The sequence below is a fragment of the Ovis canadensis genome, chromosome 1 (assembly GCF_042477335.2).
Source record: "Ovis canadensis isolate MfBH-ARS-UI-01 breed Bighorn chromosome 1, ARS-UI_OviCan_v2, whole genome shotgun sequence".
NCBI classification, from domain to species: domain Eukaryota; kingdom Metazoa; phylum Chordata; class Mammalia; order Artiodactyla; family Bovidae; genus Ovis; species Ovis canadensis.
In genome coordinates, this window is record NC_091245.1 from 198,824,264 (window position 1) to 198,845,000 (window position 20,737).

Below are 20,737 nucleotides of genomic sequence, written 5' to 3' on the forward strand. Positions count from 1 at the left end.
AAATTGGTAAGCTGAAAACTTCAGCAATAAATTTCACTCTTGTCTAGAGTGCTAAATGAAGAATTTTCATGTGATAGTCACTTATATTTGAACACTTAAGTGGTTAGGAAGAAATACTAGTTACTGTCTCCATGTTATATATTTTCAGTAGAAAAACGGAGACACTAAATTTCCATAATAATTCATAGGAGACACGAACATTTCTAAAATTATTCTACCCTTATAAAACCATCATGTGTACTACAATCTCCTTTAATATAACCATAAACCAACTGAGCCCCATCATTTCCATCTCCTTTCTTTTCTTTATGGATTCTGACAAAATAAAAAGAAAATAGCAATATGATTAAACTATCAGTGCAATATTTGCTAAATTTCTCTTGAAAGTCAAGAAGTACAGATATTATAGTAAAGTAAAAGAATCTGTGAAATCATTGAGTTTAGGAGTCAGAATATCCCATGGAAACCTTAAATGAAAATAGTTATGACCAAACCATAAATAGCAGAAGGACTTGGAGAAAATCAGTAGCCATGTGGTAAAAGCAGCTGAAAGAGGAGGAAGGAACTTGAACTCAATTTGCAGATGGTTTAGCTCAAGACTTGGGTGCAAGCCAAAAATGGATGGTGGCTCCCAAGCAGAAGAGCTGCAATTGGTGTACCTTCTACTTTGTGTAGAAGTAAAAGCAGCTTGAACTGAGACTGTGCATAGGTTCCTGACAGTGATCAAGGGCCTGGTCATCTGTTAAAGAGTGGGAGGGTAAAGAACTAGATAATTAGTGACAAGGTAAATGTATGTGGTTTTACCACAGAGGTAAAGCCATGTGGTTGGACTCAGAAGGGTAAGCATAAAGTTTTCACACCACCTCTTAACACCCATCATAAAAGAATCACTTAGCAATCAAATGGTTAAAATGACTTGCCTGGTTGATGTTATCCAATACTTATCATTAGCCACCTCAGAACTAGGGGCTTCCCAGGCGGCTCAGTGGTAAAGAATCTGCCTGTCAGTGCAGGAGACACTGGAGATGTGGGATTGATCCCTGGGTTGGGAAGATACTCTGGAGGAGAAAATGTCAATCAGTACCAGTATTCTTTCTTGGAAAATCCCATGGATAAAGAAGCCTGATTGGCTACAGTCCATGGGGTCACAATGAGTCAGACACAACTGATTAACTGAACATACACATATACCTATACACCCTAGAACTACCATGATTGATAGTCACATGAATAGAGTGGTCACAGAGGCAGAACAGAAGCTACACATAGGTCCAACAGCATGGACTCCTACTAATGAAGTATATCTAGCTACATCTGCTTCTAAATAGTCAACTTGTTAATGATAGAAAACAATATTGGGTCTCTACCTGATATAATTCCTCTAAGAGATCAATTGACTATTTGGAGCCATGAAATCCAATAAAAATTTGGAAAACTTCCATGCTGATGAAATTTGTAGGAAATTAGTGATCTGAGACATGTTGAAATCCTCCATTCAATCCAAGAAATGAAGTTCTTGTATCTGGCAGCTAAGAAAAAAGGTACAACATCTAATGACCTTCTTTGGATTTTAGAGTCAAAATATACCTCATTTGGGATGCTACTTAGGCTTTGATAAAATAATCAATCCAAAAATCTGCCAGTCTTGAGTAGGGTTCAGAATCAGAGAAATATATGCACTAGGTCCAGGCTGCCAGGCAAGTTATTCTGACGCTTGGGCCACATAACAGTTTAAATTTGATGGTCTTGGACTGTCTGTGACAAATATGAATGGGGTATGGATAATTTCACAGGCATTTATAGGTTCATCATGGTACAGACCTCACAATTTTGGAGAAAAGCTATATAGTCCTCTACATTTAACCATTTTTTTTGAAAAACAGTGTTTTGGCTCACTAGGCCCACATGTTACCATGTGACCTGGGATGCTCATTGCAAATTGAGTATTTTCTGACCTACCAAGTAATAAAGTTGAATGTACACAGTAGCATTCCATCATCAAATGGAGATAGACTTGAGAAAGTTCTAAAGGCATAAGTTTAATGGGGAAAAAAATGGCAGAGATGCCAATGGCCTGAGCTCATGCCCCATATCTCCTCTCTATTAATTCGCATCTATGGTCTCAGGGGATATTCCTTATGACCAATGACTCAGGAAGAATAAACCTTGGTCTGGCAGTCTATCTAGTACTATAGTCTCACCAGGGTTTCCCTACATGACAGCTCTAAGGGAAAATTAGAAAAGTAGTCATAATTGTTTTAATTAATAAAGAATTTTAGAGCAGTATTAGGTTTAACAGGAAATTGAGGGAATAGTAAGGAGAATTCCCATATAAATATTCTTCTCCTACCCATCAACACCCTCTCACAGTTTACCCTGTTATGAACACTGCGCATTTGCATGGTACATTTGTTTCAATTGATGAACAAATAATGATACACTATTATTAAATAAAGTTCATAGTTTACCTTAAGTTTCATTCTGTGTTATACTCTTCTGCGTTTTTGCCAAATACATAGTGTTATGTATCCATCATTACAGTATTATATATATATTGGGTTGGCCAAACAGTTCCTTCAAGTTTTTTCATTACGCCTTATGGAAAAACCCAAATGAACTGTTTGGCCAACCCAATAGAACAGTTTTTCTGCCCTAAAAATCCCCTGAGCTCCACCCAGCCATGCTATCACATTACAAGTCTGAAAACCATTGATATATTACTACCTTTATAGTTTTGCCTTTTCCAGAATGCCATATAGTTGGAGTTGTACAGAATGTACATAGCCTTTTTAGGACAGTATGGTGTGTTTTACTAGGCAATTTGTGTCAAGAACTGAGCTGAGGTGAACTGGACAAAGCTGAGCTGCCAGGTGTTAAGGTGCTCAGTTAAGGCAAAGAGCCAAAATGAAAGGAACAGTCATGCCTTTAATCATTTAGTACAGTTGAAAGCAAGAGGCTAACTGGGATAAAACACCAGTTCCTTCACAGTTAAATTTTTCCCATGGAATTGTGCTAGAGGAAGGTCAGATGTATTAGTGCAGATGGGAGAATCCACCAAGGGAGCCCTGAACAAGTTCCTGCTGTTTTATGGGCCTGCTAGGGCGGAGGGGGGAGAAGAGGCTAGGAATGGAAAAGTACTGAATATGGAGTCAGAGTGGATAAAAACGTCTCAAGGCCCTCCAATAAGGTGGTCTTGGCAGAAGTATCTGAGAAAGGCCTTGGCAGAGGGTTCCCTCCATATAAGCAGGTCTCAAACTTGAGGCATTTAGAGTAGGAACGCAGGAATACATCTAAGAGCAGACCAGCCAGGGTGGAGATGGGCAGGCCCTGAGTACTTGAATACAACTCCCTTAAACTATATTAAGACTGATATGAGGAGGGCAGCTTTCTTTCCTGAGGACAACAAGATAAAGGCTTTGTAATTGCTTATAATCAAGACTTAAATATCACACAGGATTTTGGACTGGACATGGACTCTTCAATGTGCATTCAGAGTTCCTCCATCCCTTTCCTTGGCTTTATAACACATTTTTTTTAAACTGTGAAATAATGTTCTGTGATATGGATACAGCAGTTTGTTCATCCATTCACCTTTAGAAGAACTTCTTGGTTGCTTCCAGTTTTTGAAAATTATGAGTCAAGACTCATTGCAGGTTTTTATATGGACATAAGTTGTCACCTCATTTGAGTAAATACCTAGTGGGGTGGTTGGTTGCTGGATCATAGGCTGAGACTATGCTTGGCTTTAAAAAACTGTCATATAGTATTCTGAGTGGTTGTGCCTTTCTGTATTTCCGCCATCAATGCTGTCCTATAATAACATAATGGTCTTAATTTTGATATAATAGTCCCTTCTTTTGTGTCTTACAGTTTGTGTTTTGGGGATTCTTAAGATGATTTTCTCTGTCATATTTAAGTGATGGGGATATTTGCCTATATTTTCTCCTATTAGTCTTATCCTTTTATCTCTAAATTTATTTTGTGAAAAATTCCTCCTTCCTCCCACCATTTAGTGGCGAGAAAGTGAGAGAGACTGATATCATAATATTAGAGAATTAGTTCTATTTCTCAGGAGAACTTTAATTAAAACATTTATCAATTTCTATTTCCATCTCTGTATTGTCTCCAAAAATCAAGTATCCTAGTTCACTTTTGCTTTTCTTTGATACGTCCTGCATGGCAGCTTTCTAACCACCTCAGGCTTCTAACAAGCATCATTCCAGCACTGACTGAGAACAAATTTTCTTTCAATCCAAGGGTATTGGTACTTATTTAAAGAATTTGTTTATTAGATTAATTTATATTCAACTGCTTTTAAATTGTTAGTATGTCCTAAGTTGGAATTTGAGAAGGGAGCCTGTATATTTCATTAATCACCATCTTGTCAAAAATCCTTATTGCTTTTCTTATGCAGATATCCTTTGTGGTGTTTAAAATTTAATATCATCCAAATTTTAAAACTTTTGATCACTTCTTTCAGTCAAGTGTGAGAATAATTCTACTTATTATCAAAAGTCAAGTCAATGAGATTAGGGTGAAAAAAATTGGTAAAATAATGCTATATAAATGCAAAGTACAAGTCAAGTTCTATTAAAACACACAGACTTGCCAGATTTGTTGTCATGTGCTTGAAGTTTGGGAAAAAGTATGCAGATAATGTTGAGTACAAAAATAAAACAAAACATAAAGGTGCCATTTAAAAAGAAGCTTTTCAAAAATTTGCATATAATTTTAGAGTAATGCATGTCAGAGATTGTTTAATACATGAATAGAAGAATTAATAGCATGGTTCAAAGAACACCTGAGGAACCAAGATTTATATAATCTGTTGGGAAATTCATACCGGAATAATTTTGTTAAGTTAGAGGTTCCACTGGGGTAATAAAATATACGGAGTTATCTTTTCTACAGGGCAGACTCATTTGAATCTTTATTCAATTAAAAGATAAAAAATGATAGGCAACTTTTCAGAATATGGACACTAATAAAAGGGAAAGCCTGCTAGATAACTAAAATATTACTATGAAGGACTGTTAGACAATGCCCTAGTATTACAATGAAAAGACACGCAATCATATTTTGTCTTATTTCTAAATTTTGGATATTTTTTCAACTATTTAAAATTTTTTCGTAGTCATATAAATCAACTATATTCTACTTCCCTTCATATATTCCCAATCCTTAACATTTTAAATTATTTAATTCAATCTTAGAAAATAACAATCTCTAAATAGTAATGGTTGATAGTTTTATCCCTCACAAATCTTGACAACTAGAGATAGAGCTTTTCCCAAACTTTTTTTATCTGATCTCATCAAAAGATATCAGTGCAGAAAAAATTATTTCTCTACTCTCTGGTTCTATGCCTTATTTTTCCTACAACTCAGGCCTTGACTCGTATATTTTTGCACATCTAAGGTAAGTTTTGGAGAAGGCAATGACACCCCTCTCCAGTAATCTTGCCTGGGAAATCCCAGGGACAGAGGAGCCTGGAAGGCTGCAGTCCATGGGGTTGCTGAAGTTCGGACACGACTGAGTGACTTCACTTTCACTTTTCACTTTCATGCATTGGAGAAGGAAATGGCAACCCACTCCAGTGTTCTTGCCTGGAGAATCCCAGGGACGGGGGAGCCTGATGGGCTGCCATCTATGGGGTCACACAGAGTCGGAAATTACTGAAGTGACTTAGCAGCAAGCAGCAAGGTAAGTTTTTATTTTTCCCACACTGAGTTAATTTATTTTTTCAAGACACTAATCTCACTGATGATTCTTTTTCTTACTTTCTCCTAATATGGGCTCTCTAAAATAAACTGCATGAAAAATTTAGTTGCATATTTAATATTTGCTTATCATAAGAAAGATATGCAATGATTTTTAACTTCCACCTTAATTTAATATGAAATTATAGTCTCTTATATAGCTTCAAAGAAATGATGATGATGATGCTGATGTTTACCTTCTGCATGTATTCAGAGTTTATCAGTGCTTTAACTTACCATGTCTTATTTAATTCCAGTCAATTCCCCCTATAAAGCTGGTAGATGGAAGAGACAGATGGATGATCCTCTTTATAAAGGCAATAATACTGAAGCTTATGAGTAAGTGAATTTGCAACTTTACTAGTAAACTCTAGTGCTAGTGCTAATGTGTGTATGCTCAGTCATGTCTGATTCTGTGACCCCATGGAATGTGGCCCCCCAGGTTCCTCTGTCCATGGGATTTCTCGCAAGAATACTGGAGTGGGTTGCCATTTCCTTCTCCAGAGGATCTTCCAAGTTCAGGGATTGAACCTGAGTCTCTCGAATCTTCTGCATTGGCAGCCAAGTTCTTTACCACTGGCACCACCTGGGAAGCTAAATCCAATAATAAAATACAGATTTCTCTGAATACAAATTCTACCCACTTTGCAGTATGTCACATTCTGCAAAAGTACTTTGTAAACTACAAACTGCTACAAAAATGTATAGGGTTTTCAATACCAAATGTATAATTTCTTCCCTTTTGACTATCCTTTTACTACAGTATATCTTCATTCACTCAGCAGAAAGAAGTTAAGATAAGACATGTTTCTATGAGTGAAACTGTCTGAGGCTAAAAGTGAAACATCTCAATTTGCTAACCAAGTAAACTGGACTTTCCAATTTATGAAACTACTATTGAAAATGCAAGTAATACTGCATAAACCTATCCCAAGTATATATTAATAATAAGGAGTATAATGGGCCTATCAGATGACTCAGCAGACTATTCCTTGGAGAGACCTTTAAATGAAAGAGGCTGTTCCCATTAGACATCATGTCCTCTTTATAAGATTTGTAGTAGAATATGTAATTCTGAGTGATTTAATAGATTGCATAAAGGAGAAATCTAAATGGTGTTTGACTATAAGGAAAACAAAACAAATAAAAATCAAAGCCATTCTAAATTGCAATTAGCATAGTAATCACTGCCATCCTCAACAGCAGGAACAGTTCTGACTCTTGTTAAAATGAGGATCTAACTTTTCTCCAAACATGGTGTTCTATAGCTCATCTTTAGCTCAGCATTTACAGTTGGGATTACCATAGGCAACCAGCTGTTCTCTAATATAGGGAAGGAGGCCAGGACTCAGTTGGAAACAATCAGAGACTAAAATCCTGCTGTTTAAAAATAAGTGAGAATCAGAGAATCAAGAAAACTTCAGAAGTTGCTGTGAATCAATAAATGGGCAATTTTGAATGAATGGTTTTTATCTGCCTTCCCTCTGGACTATACTTACACTGTCTTTAATGACAGATCAGGCAGTGGCATTTATAAAGCTAGTTGGTACTGAGTTTAGAAGCATAAGACAATTTCTGTTACGTATTTTTCAGAAGAAAATTTAAACTTCAAAGTCTTTAGATGTTAAAGTTTAGAGTGAGCAAACTAATTATAACAAACAAATTTTTACTTCCTAATTTTGTTTTGGCTGTCCCACAGCTTGTGTTTGCTCATCTTATTCCCTCAACCTTAGTCATTCTTAATTTTTTATTGTGACACTGATACCCTTGAGAGTATGAAGAAAACTATGGTCCCTTGGAAACAAATGCATAAACACATAAAATTAAATAATTAGTTTATGAGTCCCTAGAAGCCTATCCTTTAAAACCAGCTGAAGAAACTTCACTGCACATTATGTTCTTTTATCCTCTGCTTGTCAAAAGCCAGTTCAACTTTCAATACTCAATTCAAATATGCCACCTTTGAGAAGTCTTCTCTATTTCTATTCCTCCATGCAAGTTGACATTTATTATTCCCTCCCTCATGCTTATACTTTTATTATAATCATTTACTCATTTTTCTTACATTTTCTTCCTTCCTTCAAAATTTATTTATTAAAGAGTCATCATAAAACTGAAATGAATAAAATAATTTCTGCCCTTGGAGAACTCTCACTTCACTGATGAGACTTATACTAATGTGTGATCATGCAAGATAACTGCTAATAAACACACAGGAAATACACACAGTGGGAGTACCATGGAAAGGATGCCCAATGTTTCTTGTAAATATACTGAACCTTATTCATGAGAGTTTTGCAATTTACTAAAAACTCTCCAAGAACTCATCTTCATTTAATGGGCTTCCCTAGTGGCTCAGATGGTAAAGCGTCTGTCTGCAATGCAGGAGACCCGGGTTCTCCCAACTTTTCCAAAAGCAGTATTATTAACAACTAAATTATTACAGTTGATAAAATAAATTTAGAGCAGTAAAAATATATTACTCAGAATGACCCAAGAAGTAATTAATGAAACTGGGATTCAAAGTAATGTCTTATGCCTCCAAATCCAATATATTCTCCCATACTATGCTATTTTTTTTAGGCTTGTTGAAGTTAGTGCAAATCATGTGTCCATTTCTCTACTACATTATAAGGTTCTTGGATTAAGATACCATACCTTTTTCACTTTATATTCTCTTTCTCTGTCTCCATCTCTCTCTCTTCCCACCAAAATATTCACCATATATAATACATGGTTGGCACTTAGTAATATGCTTTTGTACTGTTTCCAGGTTGTATCTGTCCCCATGTACTTGCTCAATCCCTAGTTGGTAGAGGTGTGAATTAATTTTGTAAAGCTCTTATAGTGTGGCAGGCACTGAGCTATGTACTTTACATATATTATCTCAATTAGCTCCGTACTGGACCTTAAAGGTCGGCTCTTGATTTTGATTGTATTGATAGATGGGGAACTTAAAACTTCAAAAGCTAAGTAATATTTCTAAATGCATGACATTTATAAATGTTTATGCTAAGCAACATATTTCTGCTTAAAGTCACCTAATGGGACTTCAATGATTGTTTAGATTTATTTCTGTTTTTGAGGAATAATGTAAATGTTAGCTAAGGAGTGATCCAGAACTGGGGTTAAATTAATCAATGTAGTCATTCAACATAAATATATTGAGTGCTACTAGGTTTCAGGTACTTTTCAAGATAATGTGGATGCAAAAATGAATAAAAGGGCATATTCTCTTTCCTCATGAGAATTTCCATTCTAATAAAGAGAGACAAATAGTAATCAAATATAAAAGTAAATATGTATGCCCCGTGATGACAATCAATGCAATGGAGATAACAAAAATAGAATTTCCTATAGGGTTTAGGAATTGTGGAGAGGAGAAGTTACCATTTTATATAGGTAAAGCTGAGTAGAAACCAGAAGTCAAGAAAATAATCCATGTGAGAATCCAGAGAAAAGTGTTACAGATTATTTTACAGTTTCTACCATTTCATTAACACTTCACACCTCTACCATTTACACTTCATTTCTGTTAATTCTGGGATTTAAGACTGAGATCTTCTTGATTATTGGTGACGATACATGAGCATCTATTTTTTTAAAAGGAAGAAATTTGCATCAAAAAATAAATTCAAATTTTCTCATGAAAAAACTATAAAATATAGGTGAAATAAGCCATTATATAAAAGAAAAACATTTTAGAAACAATGAACATATTGAGTATAATGTTTGGAAAATTTAAATAAAATTGGCTGTTTCATTAAAAACAATTTGAATTTTTTCAGTCCATCTAAATTATCCAAATAATTTTTAGAAATCAGTTTAAGCTTATTAATTTTTTCCTTGAAACTTTAGAATAAGTCTAAAATGCAATTTGAAAATTCTTCCAAATACACATTTTGACACATTTATAATTGTCTAGGCATTCACTTGCTTCATAATTCATATATTGAGCACATCTGTATAGAACTTCTTTGGACCATATAAGAAGAATGAAATGTGATTCCTGATCCTGTGTATATTACTACCCAGTAAGAATGATAATCCAGCACATGAAAAAATACTGTAAATGCTGCTGTAAGAGCTATATAACAAAGAAATATGTGGGCAAAAATAATAATTTCTAACAAAGGAAGAAATAAGAAAACAAAAAAAGAAGGCATTTCTACTGATAATGGAAAATCAACAGAATTGTGTAAAACAGTGCAGGTGAAGGTATTATAAGCAGATCTCAGCAGATGCCCGCACAGAGGTGAAAAGAGACAGCCTAAAGAGAAGAGTGAATTGTTTGATGTGGTTTCGGCATGGGTATTAAAGTGATGGAAAGAGATACATGATGAGATGTGGCCGAGTGTAGAGTGATATAATATTGAAGATCTTTGAGGACCTTAATTTTAGTATCAATCCATCGAAGTCAGACAAACTGCCTGAAGAGGTCAAACACATTTCCAGGATGTGAGACATTTGGAGTGATTCTTGAGCTTCTGGAATCACATGCAACATTACTAATGGGGTAGGTGAGATACAGTGCCTGGCTGAGCTGGTTGCAAGCTGAAAGTAGCTATTTCATTCCTGGGTGAGAGTGTGGCAGAGCATAAGTTTATACAAATGACATTGAAATTAAGTGAAATCATTTTTAACAAAATAATTACAACTTTCTAGCCATTCTACTGGTCTCCTCTGAGCAACATACATGTACATACACAAAACATACCCAAATTACATACATGTAATTGTCAAAATTTCTTATATTGGTAATATGCAGGGTCTACTTCAAATTGCTACAAACAAAGTGCAAAAAGGATTATTCAACAGAGAGACAATTTTTTTTTTTCATTTTTAGAAAAAATTACCCAGAAAATATTACCCAACAGTTCAATTTGTTCTTAGCAGGTATGCTGTGGTATTTTACTGTAGGGCAAGCCCTTCACAAATGTTCTGTAAAATTTAGATCAATGTGCAAAATTTATTTTTTTAACTTAATATAACTGACAAGATGCTTCCCTCATAGCTCAGTTGGTAAAGAATCCACCTGCAATGCAGGAGACCCCAGTTCAATTCCTGGGTCGGGAAGATCTGCTGGAGAAGGGAAAGGCTACCCACTCCAGTATTCTAGCCTGGAGAATTCCACAGACAGTCCATGGGGTCACAAAGAGTTGGACATGACTGAGGGACTGTCACTTTCACTATAACTGACAATATCTGTCATACAGAATATCGATCTTTGAAGTCCCTGTCACACAAGATATCTCAAAACCAATGAGGAAGGAACACAACACAAGTGGAAGCTGGCACCCTAGTCGTAAAGATAGACTGCTTTACTGAAAGATGTGAACATTTTTAAGGAGAGCTTGAGAGTAATAAGGAAACTTATTCAAACAGAGGCACAACATAGAAGAACAGATAAGTAAGTTATGTGATGCTTGGCAAAGCTTTTGTAGACACTGAGAGATATTGTAATCTATTACAGTGATTGTATCATAATAACTTGATTTGTTTGCTGCTGACTTGGGTCTTTAACACCTTCAAGTGGATGCTGCCACAAATTCTAGAATTAGAAAGTATGTCATGACACCCAAAATGCTGATGACATCAGCTTTTAAACATTTAGGATTAAGGCATAATTTACTCTTATCTCTTGAGATCTTCAACAAGGAAAGCTGAAGAGAAAAGGTCTGTCAACCAGTGCCACACTTGAAGCACTGTAATTACTCCCTGGTTGATGTATTAACATGCGTGTTCTGTATTGAGACCATCTGAGTTCAAATTTCACAAGAATATCCAAACTCTCAGTGGCTTAACATAATAAAAGTGTATTACTCACTCTCTAATAGTCTGATGAAGGTAGACAGTGAGATGGGAGTCTCTTCTGTATAACTTTATTCAAAGATTTAGAGTCATTCTTTTTTATACTTTTGCCATCCCAATGGACTCTGGGGACTCTGTGGGATGCTTTCTCTTAAACCAAAAAAACAAGAAGGGAATGGCTACCCGCTTCAGTACTCTTGGCCAGAGAATTCCATGGACAGAGGAGCCTGGCAGGCTACCCTCGATGTGGTTGCAAAGAGTCAGACACAACTGACTAACACACAGACAAGAAACAAGGGACAGAAGAGAGAATACACAAGAATCTTGTGAGAACAGGTCATACCTAGAAGTAATAAATGACCTCTAGACTTATTCCTTTGGTCAGATCTCAGTCATACGTGTCTACCTAACTGCAGAAGACTCTGAAAAATGCAGCTAGTTATGTGGCAAGGAGAGAAAAGATAAAAGGATTGTTTGCACCCATGTGGGCTTCCCTGGTGGCTCAGCTGGTGAAGAATCTGCCTGCAATAGGGAGACCTGGGTTCAATCCCTGGGTTAGGAAGATCCCCTGGAGAAGGGAACGGCTATCCACTCCAGTATTCTGGTCTGGAGAATTCCATGGAATGTATAGTCCCTGGGGTTGCAAAGAGTTGGACATGACTGAGTGACTTTCACTTTCATGTATGGTCTGCTTCAAGTGGAGTATGACCACATCCATAGAATTGAGATATAGAATATTGGGATTAAAACATACTCTACCTTGAACTGGTCAGAGTTTTTATGAAGTTGTGGCTAGCCTTCAATTCAGATGGATGCTGCTGCTACTGCTAAGTCATTTCAATCATTCCCGACTCTGTGCGACCCCAGAGACAGCAGCCCACCAGGCTCCCCCGTCCCTGGGATTCTCCAGGCAAGAACACTGGAGTGGGTTGCCATTGCCTTCTCCAATGCATGAAAGTGAAAAGTGAAAGTGAAGTTGCTCAGTCGTGTCCGACTCCTAGCAACACCATGGACTGCAACCCACCAGGCTCCTCTGTCCATGGGATTTGCCAGGCAAGAGTACTGGAGTGGGATGCCATCGCCTTCTCCACGGATGGATGCTAACAATCCAGAAAGGGCCATGAGGAAACCTACCAGGGTGAGGAGAGGCAAACACAAGTATAACAATCCTGAACAGACTGAGGATTCTTAGTACTGGGAGAAGAAAACCAGAAAGGCTGACATATAGAGGAGGTATTGGATTTCATACATGGGGCTTTTATTCTGAAGTTATAAACAATGATAAAAATTCCTGAAAGATAGATTTGATTCAGTTCAGTTCAGTTCAGTCACTCAGTCATGTCCGACTCTTTGAGATCCCATGAACTGCAGCACGCCAGGCCTCCCTGTCCATCACCAACTTCTGGAGTCCACCCAAAACCATGTCCATTGTGTCAGTAATGCCATCCAGCCATCTCATCCTCTGCCGTCCCCTTCTCCTCCCACCTTCAATCTTTCCCAACATCAGAGTCTTTTCAAATGAGTCAACTCTCCACATCAGGTGGCCAAAGCATTGGAGTTTCAGGTTCAACATCAGTCCCTCCAGTGAACACCCAAGACTGATTTCCTTTAGGATGGACTGGTTGGATCTCCTTGCAGTCCAAGGGACTCTCAAGAGTCTTCTAAAATACCACAGTTGAAAGCATCAATTCTTCTGTACTCAGCTTTCTTTATAGTCCAACTCTCACATCCATACATGACTACTGGAAAAACCAAATCCTTGACTAGATGGACCGTTTTTGGCAAAGGAATGTCTCTACTTTTTAGTATGCTGTCTAGGTTGGTCATAACTTTCCTTCCAAGGAGTAAGCGTCTTTTAATTTCATGGCTGCAATCACCATCCACAGTGACTTTGAAGCCCCAGAAAATAAAGTCAGTTGCTGTTTCCACTGTTTCCCCATCTGTTTCCCATGAAGTGATGGGACCAGATGCCATGATCTTTGTTTTTTGAATGTCGAGCTTTAAGCCAACTTTTTCACTCTCCTCTTTCACTTTCATCAAGAGGCTCTTTAGTTCTTCTTCATTTTCTGCCATAAGAGTGGTATCATCTGCATATCTGAGGTTATTGATATTTCTCCCAGAAATCTTGATTCCAGCCTGTGCTTCCTTCAGAGTAGCGTTTCTAATTATGTACTCTGCATACAAGTTAAATAAGCAGGGTGACAATATACAGCTTTGACATACTCCTTTTCTTATTTGGAACCAGTCTGTTGTTCCATGTCCAGTCCTAACTGTTGCTTCCTGACCTGCATACAGGTTTCTCAAGAGGCAGGTCAGGTGGTCTGGTATTCCCATCTCTTTCAGAATTTTCCCCAGTTTCTTGTGATCCACACAGTCCCAGGCTTTGGCATAGTCAATAAAGCAGAAATAGATGCTTTTTCTGGAACTCTCTTGCTTTTTCCATGATCCAGCAGATGTTGGCAATTTGATCTCTGGTTCCTCTGCCTTTTCTAAAACCAGCTTGAACATCTGGAAGTTCACGGTGCATGTATTGCTGAAAACTGACTTGGAGAATTTTGAGCATCACTTTAGTAGCATGTGAGATGAGTGCAATTGTGCAGTAGCTTAAGCATTCTTTGGCATTACCTTTCTTTGGGATTGAAATGAAAATTTACCTTTTCTAGTCCTGTGGCCACTGCTGAGTTTTCCAAATTTGCTGGCATATTGACTGCAGCACTTTCACAGCATCATCTTTTAGGGTTTGAAACAGCTCAGCTGGAATTCCATCACCTCCACTAGCTTTGTTCATAGTGATGCTTTCTAAGGCCCGACTGACTTCACATTCCAGGATGTCCAGCTCTAGGTGAGTGTGAGTGATCACACCTTCGTGATTATCTGGGGGATGAAGATCTTTTTGGTATAGTTCTTCTGTGTATTCTTGCCACCTCTTCTTAATATTTTCTGCTTCTGTTAGGTCCATACCATTTCTGTCCTTTATTGAGCCCATCTTTGCATGAAATGTTCCCTTGGTATCTCTGATTTTCTTGAAGTGATCTCTAGTCTTTCCCATTCTATTGCTCTCCTCTCTTTCTTTACATTGATCGCTGAGGAAAGCTTTCTTATCTCTCCTTGCTATTCTTTGGAATTCTGCATTCAAATGGGTATATCGTTCCTTTTTTCCTTTGCTTTTCACTTCTCTTCTTTTTACAGCTATTTGTAAGGCCAGGCATTTTGCTTTTTTGCATTTCTTCTTCTTGGGGATTGTCTTGATCCCTGTCTCCTGTACAATGTCAAGAACCTTCATCCATAGTTCATCAGGCACTCTGTCTATCACATCTAGTCCCTTAAATCTGTTTCTCACTTCCACTGTATAGTCATAAGGGATTTGATTTAGGTCGTACCTGAATGGTCTAGTGGTTTTCCCCCCTTACTTCAATTTGAGCCTGAATTTGGCAATAAGGATTTCATGATCTGAGCCACAGTCAGCTCCCGGTCTTGTTTTTGCTGACTGTATAGAGCTTCTCCATCTTTGGCTGCAAAGAATATAATCAATCTGATTTTGGTGTTGACCAGCTGGTGATGTCCATGTGTAGAGTCTTCTCTTGTGTTGTTGGAAGAGGGTGTTTGCTATGACCAGTGCAAACACCAGTGACCAGTGACTCTTGGCAGAACTCTGTTAGCCTTTGCCCTGCTTCATTCTGTACTTGAAGGCCAAATTTGCCTGTTACTCCAGGTGTTTCTTGACTTCCTACTTTTGCATTCCAGTCCCATATAATGAAAAACACAGCTTTTTTGGGTGTTTGTTCTAGAAGGTCTTATAGGTCTTCATAGAACCATGCTGCTAAGTCACTTCAGTCGTGTCCGACTCTGTGCAATCCCATAGACGGCAGCCCATGAGGCTCCCCCGTCCCTGGGATTCTCCAGGCAAGAACATTGGAGTGGGTTGCCATTTCCTTCTCCAATGCATGAAAGTGAAAAGTGAAAGTGAAGTTACTCAGTTGTGTCTGACTCTTAGCAACCCCATGGACTGCGGCCTACCAGGCTCCTCCATCCATGGGACTCTCCAGGCAAGAGTGCTGGAGTGGGGTGCCATTGCCTTCTCCATCATAGAACCATAGGTTTGATTAAAGCTGTATAAATATAAAAGATTTATAAAGGCCTAACTACTGTTTGGAGGCTTATAAAGTTCTACATTATTGCATGTTGGAATTAATCATCAAATTGTACAGTGAAGGTGGTACTAGATAGAACATTTAACCAATCAATCTCATGCCTTTTCTGAGCCCAAAATTCTAAATTCTATGGTTGATTTTTAAACTGTAGTTTCTTACTGTAAATCTTGACCAAGGAAGATTCCTACTCACATCTTCCCAACCCCTTAAATATGAAAATTATTTAAAAATATTATCCCTTACCTTGTACCATTTATTTAACATTACCATACACATGTCCCATTTTATTTGAAATGTTTTAAAGTTATTTTAAAATGTCAGCCAAATCATTGTCCTTTCTTTAATTTTATATTTGGAATAACAGAAGGAATGACTTGGCTTCCTATAATAAAGATTCACCCTGTGTCATTTCAAGAGGCAATTCATTTGTGGGCTGGTTGTCATTATTCTGCAATTGTATATAGTGCTTTCTGTATTATGGGAGAGACTAGAGAACCCAAAATGACCTGGCAACATTCAGGGTGATTGTTGCCTCAAAGAAGTTGTCTTTAATCCAGCAGCTGTCTCCTAAAATCTTTTTAGCTGCTTAACTTTTCAAGGTTTGATTCCATATCCCCAAATCTTATACTTTGGAAAGTTTCTGATAAACCTTCCCCCCCCCCCCCCCACAAGGTATTGCATTATCTTTATGAAATTGAATATTGATCCCTTTCACTCAGACAATTTTGAAGTCAAGGGCAATTCTGAGCCTTAGGTCCTCGTTTAAAGACACAGTATATAATTTTACATGTTGTCTTCATGGACAGTCTCCGGTGGATTTAGATTCTGTAATCAGTCATCTAGTTTGCAGTAAGCTGTGGAGACTGGTCATTTGTCATATATCATATGTAAATATAAATTCTCATGTACCAAAGAGTTTCTGAGAAGGCATATCAGAATGGGTTGAATCTTTAACTTTATTTAGTCATTAGAAATTCTTAGACTATGACTAATCTTCCAATTAACATCAGATATCTTTAGTTCCTTTTCAGGACTTAAATATCTAAAATCAGAACAAAATGTGTTATACTGATTAAAGCTAAAGCTTAAAGGGTCTAGCACTACATTTTGCATTAATGCAGAATGCAGTGTGTTAAACTGGTAAGGTGAGGTGGGGGCAGGGAGCACTAAATTTTACATTGTAATTGTGGTTGAGTTGTGATGTTCTTCTAATGTTACACAACCCTGAAATTATTGGTAAGACCTAAGGGGAAAGGTACCTCTTGTACATATTGTAGAAAACCTACAGCATAGCCTACAAAGCAATTTTTCAGTCTGTATAAACAACTCTAATGGCAGCCATATCACAGCTTCCAAGGTAGCTCATTACTGTGTCAGACAACCGAAGTTTCAGCAGGCTATTCTTATATTAAACCAAATTTTACTGTAGCTAGTTCTGTCCCCTAAGGCCACATAAGACAATCTATAATTTTCTATCCAAGTAATAGATTTGCGGGAATTGAAAGGCTGTAATTAATGTAGATAAGTGCAATTTATTTAAAATAGTTACTGCATTATGAATTAATTATGATAACCTATTAAAGAGTTTTTTAAAAGCTGGACAGAAAAATAGCTTGAAAACATCTTTGCAGCTTGTAGCATGGTGGAGTTGCATCTTCTGTAAGCTCTAAAGGCAGTTCACATATTAAATTCATAGATAATATGAATGTTATATTTTTTTGAGGAGTTAAATAACAAAATCTGGGTATAGCTGCCTATGTTAAACAAAGGTAATTTTTCTTTTACTTTTAATATACTTTCTTTATTACACTAAAAATTCATTGCTTTTTAAATCTTTCTCTTTCCCACTCTCCCTCCCTGCCTTCCCCTCTTATTTGTCATTATTTTCTAAGTTAAAGTTCTGCTCTTGTTCCATTGATCTATATTTCTGTCTTTGTGCCAGTACCATACTGTCTTGATGACTGTGGCTTTGTAGTAGAGCCTGAAGTCAGGCAGGTTGATTCCTCCAGTTCCATTCTTCTTTTTCAAGATTGCTTTGGTTATTCAAGGTTTTTTGTATTTTCACACAAATTATGAAATTATTTGTTCTAGCTCTGTGAAAAATACCGTTGGTAGCTTGATAGGGATTGCATTGAATTTATAGATTGCTTTGGGTAGTATACTCATAAATCACAGCAGGATCCTCTATGATCCACCTCCCAGAATACTGGAAATAAAAGGGAAAAATAAACAAATGGGACCTAATTAAAATTAAAAGCTTCTGCACAACAAAGGAAAATATAAGCAACGTGAAAAGACAGCTTTCAGAATGGGAGAAAATAATAGCAAATAAAACAACTGACAAACAACTAATCTCAAAAATATACAAGCAACTCCTGCAGCTCAATTCCAGAAAAATAAACAACCCATTCAAAAAATGGGCCAAAGGACTAAATAGACATTTCTCCAAAGAAGACATACAGATGGCTAACAAACACATGAAAAGATGCTCAACATCACTCATTATCAGAAATGCAAATCAAAACCACAGTGAGGTACCATTTCACACCAGTCAGAATGGCTGCGATCTGAAAACCTACAAGCAATAAATTCTGGAGAGGGTGTGGAGAAAAGGGAACCCTCTTACACTGTTGGTGGGAATGCTAACTAGTACAGCCACTATGGAGAACAGTGTGGAGATTCCTTTAAAAAATGGAAATAGAACTGTCTTATGACCCGGCAATTCCCCTGCTGGGCATACACACCGAGGAAACCAGAATTGAAAGAGACACATGTACCCCAATGTTCATCGCAGCATTGTTTATAATAGCCAGGACATGGAAGCAACCTAGATGTCCATCAGCAGACGAATGGATAAGAAAGCTGTGGTACATATACACAATGGAGTATTACTCAGCCATTAAAAAGAATACATTTGAATCAGTTCTAATGAGGTGGATGAAACTGGAGTCTATTATACAGAGTGAGGCAAGCCAGAAAGGAAAACACCAGTACAGTATAATAACGCATATATATGGAATTTAGAAAGATGGTAATGATAATCCTGTATGCTAGACAGCAAAAGAGACACAGATGTATAGAACAGTCTTTTGGACTCTGTGGGAGAGGGAGAGGGTGGGACGATTTGGGGGAATGGCACTGAAACATGTACAATATCATGTAAGAAATGAATCGCCAGTCCAGGTTCAATACAGGATGCTTGGGGCTGGTGCACTGCAATGACCAGGAGGGATGGTACGGGGAGAGAGGTGGGAGGGGGGGTTCAGGATGGAGAACATGTGTACGCCTGTGGTGGATTCATGTTAATGTGTGGCAGAACCAATATTGTAATTAGCCTCCAATTAAAATAAATAAATTTAAATTTAAAAAAACAAAACAAAAAAAGCTCTGCTCTTTTCCTCCTCTGACTGACCTGCAAAATCCGAATCAGAAATTTTGCCTCTCCCGTTAGTTTACATTCTGAATTGATAAGTGAATGAATGAATTAATAAATAAGTCCCATGAAGGTCCAGAAGTTTAGCTTCATATCAAGAGTTCCTTTACTTTTCCTCTTTTTTATTTTTGTCTCAGGATAGTTTGTCTTTTTACCCCAAATATGGTAACTTGGCAACTCATGTATGTGTCTTCCCTTTTAAGATCACCGACCTATTCTGAATATCCAGTAATGAGTCCCCAGTTGCCAGAGTCCCTGTAGTGGAAAACCAATTGTGGTAAAGCCTTTTGAGGTGGACACTCTCAGAATTTTGACTGCAATTTGTACTCACTGGACTCTAGGCACACCTGCCTGCAGTTGCAGAATCAGCTTGTATAGGTGATTTAAGTCACTGCTTGACCACCTGCTTCTAGTATGTACAGATTCTTCAGTGTGTTAAATGTTTAATCTTTGTGGTGCAAGTCGTGAATTTATAATGTATAAAAAACTATTTGAATTATGTGGTGATTCAGCCTCAAGACGTCTGAATGATTTTTGTTCTTATCAAACTTGAAAAATTAACATACAACAGACCATCATCTGCCTGCTACAGCAATCTATGATCATTAGGCTTTTTGTGTGAAAAGGAGAATAAAATGTGAGATTTCTCACATAAAATGAAATCTCTTATAAACGTTAAGACTTTTTCACATGTATTCTTCCTGAATAAAAGTTCAGGCCCAAGAGTTGATATTAATACCGATTGAAAAATGTTTAATCTGTGTCTCTGTGTGGTAGCCAGTATTTTACTGATATGGTTATACAAAATATTTTGCTGTAACCTTATATAGTACATTACATGATAATCAAATTAAGATTTCTTTCTGGGGACACTGTCTCCCAAGACATTTATGTACCCTGTCAAGACTTTTAAGCACTGACATTTCATATTTATCTGGAAGAGTGATACTTCCAATTCTGCTTACTCTTATATTTGAGAATTTATTGCAGCTCATGCAGAGCAGTTGATTGTCATCAAACATCTTGCAAAAGAATTGATGTGAAAGTTAGAGGGCAGGACACAGAGAAAGATGGATCAATGTGGCTCTGAAAGAGAGACTATGAAAATAACTCCTGTCAAAATTTTCAGCAGCTTCTTTAATAAAGAAATTGCAACTGGTTAAATATGTATATATATTTTAGAACTCTTTTTATCACTCATGCAAAAAGAAATTCAGTCTTAAAGACAGAAGTTAATAAATTCTAAGTCCAGAAGCCAACGCCAAGCCATCTTTATCCATTAGTAGGTTAAATTATGATACTCTTTGAGCATCAAAGTCTCCAAGTAATACAAAATAACCCTCATGAAAATGGACTGTAGAAGAGGAAAATGATATTCACATCTAGATACCAGGACAAAGATAGGTCATAAACCAAGATGGTTTCTGAGCTCAAAGATCTAATTTCAGGATTAGTTGCTAACCTTTAAGTTTTTAATTGTATAGAAGATTTTTGCCATTGATTAACTCTATCAAGAATTAAGTGGCTCTTTCATCTGGATGCAATTTAAAACTGCTAAAAGTATTTTCATGTTGATAAACTGG

The 20,737-nt window shown here is 37.1% G+C and overlaps 1 long non-coding RNA gene across 1 annotated transcript in view; it reads left to right on the forward strand.

Moving 5' to 3' along the window:
• The first annotated feature begins 5,548 nt into the window (after window positions 1–5,548).
• LOC138434750 (uncharacterized) overlaps window positions 5,549–20,737 on the forward strand; it is a 26,487-nt gene continuing 11,298 nt past the window's right edge. Inside the window, exons 1-2 of the long non-coding RNA XR_011254849.1 lie at window positions 5,549–5,703; window positions 6,017–6,098. This is a non-coding gene — a long non-coding RNA (uncharacterized lncRNA). The remainder of the gene's footprint in view (window positions 5,704–6,016; window positions 6,099–20,737) is intronic.